The sequence below is a fragment of the Thalassophryne amazonica genome, chromosome 2 (assembly GCF_902500255.1).
Source record: "Thalassophryne amazonica chromosome 2, fThaAma1.1, whole genome shotgun sequence".
In the NCBI taxonomy this organism is placed as follows: Eukaryota; Metazoa; Chordata; class Actinopteri; order Batrachoidiformes; family Batrachoididae; genus Thalassophryne; species Thalassophryne amazonica.
The window spans coordinates 29,657,975-29,669,666 of NC_047104.1; positions in this window are offsets into that span (position 1 = coordinate 29,657,975).

Here is an 11,692-nt window from a genome sequence, read left to right on the forward strand (position 1 = left end):
AACCCTTAGCAGGATTATTCAAAAACTACTAAATGAATTTTCTTGAAACTTGGTGGAAGGGTGGACTATGAGCCAAGGAAGAAACAGTAAAGGTGTGTTTACACATAACGACGATAAGTCATGAATGCCACGAAGTATACATTCTTGGCCGCTGATCACGAATGTGATGATTCGAGGCAGAGGCATCAAGTGTCCTCAGGAACTGCTGCAAGCTGTTTTACCACACATTATGATTAATGGCATGTGTTGCTCGAGAATTATCAGGAATCATTATGCACGGTCAAGAATAAGCTTACGCATTGTTGTGCGCTGTTGCGTGCTATTGCACATAACAGCGCATCCTTAAATTCCGTCATGTTGTGAATGAGGTGAATTGTCTCCACACACACCCCCATATTCATCCATCAGCTGCTGAACAATTCAGATCGCTCGAGTTTGCTCCTCATTCCACGGCAGAAGATCTTTGTGACTGCATGCTTAGTTGGGCTCTGTGTCATGGAGTGGTGCAGAGGAAGAGGAGACGGAGAGAGTCAGATGTGTAGCTTCACGTGGCTCTTGTCTCGCTCGTTTTCCCAAACATCAGGCACATGCAGCAGGTGGAACACCTGCAGGAGTGTGCTGAGGAGCATTGGAACGCAACTTTTAGCCAACTTTGCATCACTGTTCTCCTTCAGCATACCGCAGCAATGAAACTGAATGCGGTGCAGCAGCGTTTATTTGTGCACACGTCAGAAGAATGCTGTCACATTCTATTAAGAATCACCAATAATCAAGACAGATCAACACGCTCAGTTGCAACCTCCACAACATGAAGCGAAATGAGGGTGGTGCGTGACATTCATGGAAGATTTTTTGGCAGCCAAAAACATGCTCCACGAAAATCACGAATATCACGCACCAACACGCACTATTAAGAAACCTGTTCAGCTGCATTAACCCCTTAAGCCCTAGAGCAGGGGTACCCCTGCCCTAGAGCCTATTTCACCAAAATTACATACTCATACATTATGATTTATTTCTCAGCTTGTACAAGGTCAAAAATGCAAAAAAGTTCATGAAAAAAAATGTAAGGATATTTGTAGCACAAATATTTACATTCTTTTGTGAAATTCTCTAAAAGATTGAAAAATGTCATCTCTTGCAATTTTTTTTGAACATATTTTATTTCAAAATATGCAGATTACAATGTACATGTATAGAAACACAGAACAATTGGCTTCTCAGCAGTCGGTCTAAAAAATTACAGTATAGAATATAAATTGCTAATGTAAATAAATTATTATAAATATAAATACAATTTACTATACAGAAAAACAAAACAAAACAAAAAAAAAAACAAAAAAAACAATCCGAGTAGTATATTGGCATTGGTATAAATTTATGATTTCTTGTTTGTTATTATTTGTTCGACCATCCAAAATGTCCCACTACAGGAGCCCATATATCATTAAATGTATCTAAAGTAAGACGAAGCTGTGCTGTGATTTTCTCCATTAAATAAACTCTTTTCTGGTTTTCTTGCCATTGAACTATAGTAGGAGGTGAAGCTTTTAACCAGGACTTTATAATTGTTTTCCTTGCTACAAGTAGGAGTATCTGAGTAAGCTTGGTCTCATATTTCTCCAGTCCATGTCCCAAAAATATTGACAGGAAGCAGTATGTGGGGTCCCTGTGGATAGTTTTCCCTATTATGCTTCCAATCTCCAATGAAATGCCTTTCCAATATACATTTAAGACAGGGCAATCCCAAAGAATATGTGTATGGTCTCCGATGTGATTACAGTTCCTCCAACATAAATTTGAGTTGGTGCCATCAAATTTAAATATTACTGAGGGGGTTCTAAAAAAACGCATCATGACTTTCCAATTAAATTCTTTCCAAACTGGACTAATTGTTGTTTTATGTACATTTTCACATGCCCGGGTCCAATCTTATCTGACAAATCAGATTGTAACAGATTATACAATTTGGATACAAGTTTGTTTTTACTTTTTTCTTCAATGGTTTTGATTAAAAACAATTCTATCGGAGATGGCAACCTTTTTAAGTCCTCCCATCAATCTCCTGACTGTATATAGTTCCTTAATTGTAAATAATGGTAAAAGTCCTTTGAAGACAAACCAAACTTATCTTGTAGTTGTTTAAATGATTTTAAAATGTCCCCATCAAACAATTGGTGTAAAGTTATTAAACCTTTTTATGCCCAATTTGAGAAACCTGCATCCATTTTATTCGGTTCAAAGTCAATCAGTTTTGTGATCCGTGACACACGTGAATTTGCAAGTGGTAAGTCATTTTTTTTCTCACAATTAACCAGACACGGTGTGTGCACTGAATCCACTGATTTTTAATATGGAGGGCCCTCCATTTTTTTTGTTCCAAAAAAGGAGCCACTTCTAAGGGGATTGGTTGGGAAGTGAAATTCTCTAGTCCAATCCAATTGGTTTCCAAATCTTGAACAACCCAGTCCACAAACCCTTGCATTTCTGCTGCTCAATAATAGAAATTAAAATTTGGTAACCCCAAACCTCCATTTGCTTTTAAGCTAGTCAAAGGCTTCCTGCGAATTCTAGGCTTTTTTTCCTTTCCATTTAAATTTAGAGATCATTTTATCTATGGATTTGAATACAGATGCAGGTATCCAGACAGGGAGGGCCTGGAAGAAATATAGCAGATGTGGTAAAATGTTAATTTTACAGATTCAATCCTACCAAAGAGAGACAGTGGAAGAATATCCCGTCTTTCCAAATCTAATTTAATATTTGAAAGTAAATTACCATAATTCTCATTGTACAATTGAGAGAAATTTGGTGTGATCATGACCCCTAAATATTTAAAACCCTGTGTAGGCCAATTAAATGCAACTATTTTGTCCAGCTCTTTTGGTCTCTCCCCTACCATCATCATAGCCTGTGATTTTGACTCATTAACTTTGTACCCAGAGACTTGCCCAAACCCTTCAGACAGTTCAAAAGTTCTGGACCTGTGGTAAATGGTTGAGTGATATACAAAATTATATCATCGGCATACAGTGACAGTTTATATTCTGTTCCCCCTACTGTTACTCCTCGTATTTTAGGATTTTTTCTAATTATTTCAGCTAAAGGTTCTATACTCAGAGCAAACAGCAGGGGGCTCAACGGGCAGCCTTGCCTAGTCCCGCGCTCTAATTCAAATTCTTCTGAGGCACATTCATTTACTCTCACTTTTGAAGTGGGATTCAGGTACAGCACTTTAATCCACTTAACAAAACTGGAGTTAAATCCCATTTTTTCCAGCGAGTGCTCCAAATATATCCAATCTACCCTATCAAATGCTTTCTCAACGTCTAGGCTAAGAAGCATTGATGATTCATGGTTTAGTTTGCCAACTGTCATAATATTTAATGTCCTTCTGATATTTGTCCCTAATCGACCTGGAATAAATCCAGTTTGGTCTGTTCCTATCAGAAAATTTATATGAGTTTGAATTCTTTTAGCCAGTATTGAAGATAATATTTTTAAATCACTACATAATAAGCTTATTGGTCTATACGATGAGCAATTAGTAGGGTTTTTCCCTTCTTTGTGAATCACCGATATTGTTGCTTGGGACCAGGACTTGGATGGATCATTTTTTTGTTAATGCATAATTGAACACTCGCTGCAGTATTGGAATACGTTCACCCCTAAAACATTTGTACAATTCCCCAGGATATCCATCGACGCCCGGGGATTTATTCGCTTTTAAATTTTTTATCACATCTTCAATTTCTTTTCTGGAGATTGGCTTGGTTAATGCATCGGATTGGGAATTTGTAAGTCTTGATAAGTTAATTTTTTCAAAAAACTTTTTTATCAAGCCTTCTTTATCAGGAATATTAGGAGAACTATAAAGCATTTCATAATACATTGAAAAGGTGTCTGCTATCTCTTTAGGATGGGATACTACTTTTTTGGAGGCAGGATTTATGATCTTTGCTACCATACGATTGGCTTGGGCTTTCCGTAGTTGGAATGCCAACAATCTACTAGCTCTGTTTCCCGATTCATAATACCTTTGATTAGCAAATCGTAATGAGCCTTCAGCTTTATATGTTAACAGGTCATTAAGTAACTGTTTCTGTTGTTTTAAAGAATTTAAAGTGCCCTCATCATTAGTTCTTTTATGTTCTTCTACATCTAGAATATTTCTCTCCAGTCTTGCCTGTTCTTTTCCTCTTTCCTTTTTTATTTTAGATGAAAGTGCAATGAATTTGCCTCTCAATACGGCCTTCACTGAGTCCCAAAGAGTGGATGTCGATACGTCGCCATTGTCATTATTTTCCATATATTCTTTCAATTCCTGTTTTATGTATTGTAGCACTTTGGGGTCATTCAGGAGGGACACATTCAATCTTCATTGTTTCGGGCCAATGTTGTCATCTAACTTTAATTGAAGAATTATTGGGGCATGGTCTGAAATAGTTATTGATTCTATGTGACATTTAGTGTAGTTATATGCATCTTTCTTTGGTACGCAAAACATGTCTATCCTGGAATAACTCTTATGGACTTTGGAAAAAAAAAAGTGTAGTCACGTTTGTTGGGGTGTGTATGGTGCCATATATCCACCAAGCCCATCTGATCCATTATATTTTGTAGTACTTTTGATTTTCTTGTCATTTGTCCTTGTTCAAAAGGCTATCAGTCTAATTTCTGGTTCAAAATACAGTTGTAATCTCCGCCCACAATCAAAAACCCTTCTGCAAAGGAAGCTAAAACTTCTGATATTTCTCTAAAAAAAGAGGGGTCATCAGTGTTTGGTGCATATATGTTTAGAACTGATATCTTGACATTTCCTATCGTGCCCACCAGCAGAATGTAACGCCCCATTTTATCGCTATGAGTCTTTTCGACAATGAAATCTAGAGCCCTATGTAACAAAATGGCTACTCCTCTTTTTTTTTTTTACCTTCCTTATATGCTGAACTGAATATTTGTCCCACCCATTCTCTTCTTAGCTTTAAATGTTCTCTTTCATCAAGGTGGGTCTCATGGAGCAATGCAATTGAGCAGTTTAGTTTTTTTTAGTTGGGACAAAAATTTTTTCCTCTTTATGGGATGATTAATACCATTTATATTGTAACTAATGACATTGAGTTTCACCCACTCTCTGGGTGATTTGCACTCAGTGCAGCAGTGACGATCTCCCAGGAAATCCTGTGATTATGTTTAGATCGCCATAAAGGCCATGCTCCCATTGTTGTAAATTGCTTACCCCCCAACCCCCGCAGACCTGATTCAAATTTTATTTATTTATTGGACCGAAATCCCCTTTCTTAATTAACATTACTACCTGTCTTTTTTTTTTGTCTTTTTTTAAAGTTTTTTTAATTAAATTTTTTTCAGTCATTATTATACTTTTTTTTTGTCTTTTATCTATTTTATGAAATTATTTTTATTTTCCCCCATTCATGTTATACTTCTTTTAAGCTCTAACAATTTGACCAAGTAATGATTATACATATGTCTTCTTCAGTCACTCACAAGTTATTATATTTCCCTACATTCAGTCCCATTGAACAAAACTTCTTATCTCCGATATTTTCAGTTGGTATTGGTTCCTCCTCCCGCCGGATTGTGTTGTCCAGGCATTTTGGGCCAGTTCCATTTCCAGAGCTTCTCTGTCATCTATCTCCACTTTCACACCTAACTCTTCCAAAGTAGAGCGTGCCTCCAGCAGCGAGGGGAAAACTTTAGTGCCTGATGAAAGAAAGATTCTCAGCTGAGCAGGATACGGCGACTGTGCTTTGATGTTGCACTCTCTAAGCTTCTTTATCACTTCTCGGACTCTCTTTCTCTTTCTCTGCACATCAGACGAGTAGTCCTGGTCAAAGTAGACTCTGTGGCCCAAGTATTGAATGTTACGTTGTTTCTATGCCTGTTGTAGCACTGCTTGTTTCACTCGAAAGTCCAGAAAGCGTACAATAATTGACCGCGGTGGCGCCATGTCTTTGGGTCTCTGTCCGAGGGCTCAGTGCACTCTTTCCAGTCTAACATCAGTCCCATCCTCTAACTCCAGTGTACTTTTCAGGAAGTCTGTCACAGAAGTCATATTATCTTTCTCGGCTAGCTCTGGTATCCCGTAGATTCTTATATTATTGCGGCGAATGCGGTTTTCAATGTCATCACATTTGTTTACAAGCTCAGCCTCTCGGCGGAGCAAGTAGCTTTGCATCCGCTCATGTTTTGTGTGCCCGTCTTCCACATCACTCACTCTTTTCTCCGCTTCTGTCACTTTTCCCTCGAGACTTTCCATTTTTTGCTTAAGTTCCTCCAATTTAGTCTCCAGCCTTTTAGAGGAATCCTTTAAATCTTGAAACGAATATGCATTTTCTTGTCTAAGTTTCCGCAATTCGGTTAGCACTGCGTTTTCCGGGTTAGCTTCTTCCATAGGTTTCAATGGGACTTGTGTAGCATCGGTAGCCATAGCATCGGTTAGCGTTAGCTGCTTTTGGCCTACCTTCGCTTCATCATTTTTACTTTCTTTCGGGTCTTTTCTTTGTGCTTTCTGGTTGGACATGTTCACTACTGTTTCTTTATCATGTAGTCGAGTGTTCATCTGTCAGTTATATGTCAGCTTTCGGGTATATTTGACAAGATCTGTCGGAGCCAAGGGAAAGAGTGCCGCTCTAGGCCATGACGTAGGCGGAAGTCCACATCTCTTGCAAATTAAAAAAAAAAACAACAAAATAGTTTGATCCATCCCCTTAATTGGATCCACTCCATGAGGTAATGGTTTCCTCCTTGGAACATACCACCCTTTCACCCATTATTTATTTTGTGGCATCTTTTCATCAGGCACAGCTTCATATATCAGGGTGGAATGATTGTACAGCATACATCATTGATGACTTTTAAAAACAAGACCTGGTTGCACAAGTTTTAATTTATTTTGGATCTTCTCTGATCGACACAGAGTCAAAATTATACACAGGCTCAAATGTATACACACATTCATTAAATCTTGTAATAAGTGGTGCTGAAGGTTCTACAATGTCTTTTAACATGACAAGGCCAAGGCCTGTGAACCTTTTTTTTTATATAAATTATGGCTAACTACAACTAGTGCTTTCTCATTGCCAGCAACAAAAGGACGTGTTTGACATCACTCATTGGACTGACAAATACTCAGAACAATGGGAAAGTCAAAAGACCTCAGCAAATTGTAGATTTACACAAACGTCTCTGATCCATTTCTAAACAACATTTAAGATCAGCAGTTCAGAGAGCTGCACATAAGTAGAGGTTAGTCAGATGTATCACTTTGACAAGATCTGGAAGAAACTTATGAACCCAATTCTTGTTTTTTTAATTATTTATGACGTATACTGTACCATCATTTCATCCTGATATAAGACATCACTAAATATCAAAATAATCATGGCATTCATGGCCATGATGAGTACATGTAAACTGTTAAAAAAGGCCTGCAGTTCTCTTACTCACATGCCGTATACAGCCCCTGTGCTACAACATTCACCTACAGCTTTAAAATATAATAGTTCCAGAGAAAAATCCCCCTGTGACAGCCCAGCTGTATTTTTGCAGTTTGATCAAAGGACGTTTAAGACCAAGTCTCAACTCAAACACAGTCACCTTGATGTTTGTCAAAGTAAAAAGATAAAGCGGTGTCCAAAGGCTCTCGAATTGTGTTACGGCATCACCATTACCTAAAGTGTTTAATCTGGTAAAATTTTGGCTGGTGTTCAGTTGAAGGGGCCAAAGGTTGCCAACAATGAAATTTAACTGAAGGGAGAACCAGGAGTTTGTTCTTCCTCACAGACAGCCTCAACTTTCCTTGCACAGGAAGCAAAGGGTGTCTTTTTTGGTTGATGAGGAGTTGATTTCATCTTTAGAAGTGCCGATGGAAACATTACACACTGATTTTAAGAAAAGGATATTCCCCCAAGGAGTGCCTCACAGAGTGTGGTGAGTTTCATGAAACCTCATCAATGCAGAGGCTATCTTCTTGGGCCGAACAAGACTCTGGTACAAGGTCGCCACTTTCCTCAAATGTGTTCGACCTGTGTGTGTGTGTGTATGCAGGAGGAGGCAAAGAAAGCCGCCACCATTCTCCTGCACCATACGTCCGCATCACTAAAGAGGTAAACCGAGATGACCAGGTCACGACTCATGTACAAAGATTAAGACAGAAGACAAAAAGCCTCCTCTTCTGAAGGAGAAATCTTACTCGTGCTCAGGCTGTCCCGTTACCTTGCGCAGTTATCCGATATGAAGACACACATAAAGCCGGTCAGTGTGGATGTTGTCTTGTACTGCGAAACAGTGAGAGGACAGCAGCCACTGTGGCAGAGTCAGGAGGTGCCAGTTGTCTCAAACAAACCAGATTAAAGACTGATGAATTCACAACTGAGTAGGGGGGCAAAGCTCTCAATTTACCAATCGATCTGCGTTCCGATCCTCACCTATGGTCATGAGATTTGGCTCATGACCAAAAGAACGAGATTGTGAGTACAAGCGGCCGAGATGAGTTTCCTCCGCAGGGTGGCTGGGTGCTCCCTTAGAGATAGGGTGAGGAGCTCGGTCACTCGGGAGGAGCTCAGAGTCGAGCCGCTGCTCCTCCACGTCGAAAGGAGTCAGTTGAGATAGCTTGGGCATCTTTTCCGGATGCCCCCTGGACGCCTCGCTGGAGAGGTGTTCCGGGCATGTTCCATTGGGAGGAGGCCCTGGGGAAGACCCAGGACACGCTGGAGGGACTACATCTCTCAGCTGGCTTGGGAACACCTTGGGGTTCCCCCGGAGGAGCTGGGGAAGGTGTGTGTGGATCGGGAGGTCTGGGCGGCTTTGCTTGAGCTGCTGCCCCCTCGACCTGACTCTGGATAAAGCAGATGAAAATGGATGGATGGATGGATAAATTCACAGCCACCATCCAGGTGCACAAAGTGCACCAACAGCAACAGGTTTATTCTGTGGGCTCTGGAATGGGTAGTGTTTATAAAATAGTTAGCTGACATTTTTCAAATTATGCAAAGTTTCTATAATTAGTTGGAATGGTGTGTGATGCCAGAGTGTTTTTAGAACCTTAGACCTCAACAATTTTGAGAAGAAGAAATCAACCCTTTTATTTCCTGTTAATTATGTATGTTTTGTTTAATGTTAACTTGTGTCTTAATTTTTTTTTTTAACTTTTTAGGTTCTTGTTATTAAATACACACTATTATTATCATTATTACTATTGTTACTTCTATTTCTTTTACTTCTATCATTTGATTTTTAAATGGCTCACAATGGAAATAAATGTTTTCACTTTCTTGTGTCATCCATGTATTTTGAAAGTAGTTGCACCCATGCACGCATTCACGCTTTTGATAAAACGATAATTCACTCATGGTAATGGCACATGATACTTTACAAAACTGACTAAATCAGTTGAACAACAAAAACGTAATTAATCATTGACACTAACAAAACTGTTAAACTAACATGAACCACAATAACAACATTTAAAACCCCAAACTCCCATGGTCCATTGCAGCAGAATGTCCATTGTTCACTGTTGTTAGCTAATATAATATATATATAATTTCTGCAAAAAATGCAGAGTTCATCCTTGATCCACAATACATAAGCATACCAAATAATAAATGTCAGCTATCCCTAGTTTCTCCATGATCGAAGACATGCACACGCATGCACGCATACAGAGGCCACTTGGCTCTTATAAATATAGATAAATGGCAATAAGAAAACACATTAAGAGCCCTGTCTTGCAGGGGAGCAAATTAGTCCGAAGAGCAGTGTATCATTGTTAGTTTAAAATGGAAGTTGTTCTTTTCAGGTCCAGTGCTATATTGTTTAGCAAATATACTTGCACTCATGTGTGCTTAATGTTGTTCTTAAAATAATTTGTGATCAGGCACTTTGTTGCTGCATAGGCATCATGATGCAACTGAAGGTAACTGCTGCATAGACCAATGAGAACTGGTCCAAAGTCAAATGCAAAGGATTTTTTTCTGTTATTTACATACACCAGTTTTCAGATATGTCTTATGTAGGCGGCTTCGCAGCATGCATGCACTCAGCTTCTCCACACAGGGATGTACGTTGTTCACACTTGTTTCTCTTCTCAAACAAAAACCTCACTCACTCACTCATCTTCAGCCACTTACTCCAGTTATGGGGGGCTGGAGCCTATCCCAGCAGTCCTAATTTTTTTTCACAATACACACCCTCAAAAACAATGGTCACTCAGGTGTAATGTTAAATGAAGAACCAATAACAGAATTGTTAAGCAAAAAGGGTATTGATGTTGCTGGATAAATGGACTGCATTTATATAGCGCTTTTCCATCTGCATCAGACGTTCAAAGCGCTATACAAATAATGTCTCACATTCACCCTGATGTCAGGGTGCTGCCGTACAGGATGCTCACTACACACCAAGAGCAACAAGGAGATTAAGGACCTTCCCCACGGGCCCTTAGTGATTTTCCAGTCAGGCTGGGATTTGAACCAGGATCCTCTGGTCTCAAGCCCAATGCTTAGCCACTAGACCATCACCTCGCCAATGAAATCATGGCTCGAATCATGTGCCATTGACTCACACATAGCATGAATAAGTAGGAATCAGGGCGAATCATAGTGAAACAGCCCGCACAGAAACATCAAGCCGACGTCGCGAAGGACACACATTCGGGCAGTCCCGCTGCGACGGTTTCATGAATGCGCATGAGTGTGCACAAAACCGTCGCAGCCGGAACACAGTGCGAGCAGCTAGAGCATGTGGAATGACATCGCACAGCTGCTGTGGAAAAAAAAAAATACTTGTCATCGAACCGAGTTGCAGTCACCGAACATCAATGTCAAATGCAAACACATTTTCATCCAGTCACATAGCTCCACTAATCCACCCAGCAGGGAAGGTTGCCCACTTGGAGGTTGGCTGAATGCAGGCTTAAAATGCAGGGGAGCCCGTTGGTCAGGGTTCTTGTTAACAGCGGTGCATGAGACATCTGTTTTCAGACCCCTGCGCTGTAATGGTGACTCTTTTGTTCAATGTTGGCATCTCTTTAATACAGTATCTGGTTTTCTAAGTCCGTCTCCTGTCAATATTTGAGTCTTAAGTTCGCTCACCTCGTAAAATTACTGGAGTGGGGATCACAGGCAGAAAATCCCCAACACAACCCGTGGGATTTGAACCTGCAATTTACAAAACTTCTGATTGACAGACAGAAACTTTACCACTGCACTACTATCACTGTCCTATAAAAGTGCATAAAAGACCTGAAATCAACAAGTAGATTAACGTATTTAAAAAAATGAAACCACACACCATAAAAAAAACACCGTATTTTATTGAAGCCCTCTTATCGAGTGGACAATACAAGTATGAACCATTTGTTCCTCTGCAAATGACCCATGGTCACAGACGTACAGTCATGATATGACGTGAATGAAGCTCTTCATGCACTGTTATCATGTCCACATCTGCTGGCCCGGCGTTTCCTGCTGGCCCCGCGCACGTGTCCGGCCTGACACTCGTGTCCTGTGGGTGGCGCGCTGCAAGACAGACACCATGTCATGTGGAACAGAGCTCACGTGGGTGATATGACATTCAGATCGCCCACTGCATGTTATGATCTGACGGTCTGTTTCACCTGGTGCAGCCTATCAATGTGCACCCACTCGCTGCAGCCTGTCGCAACAGC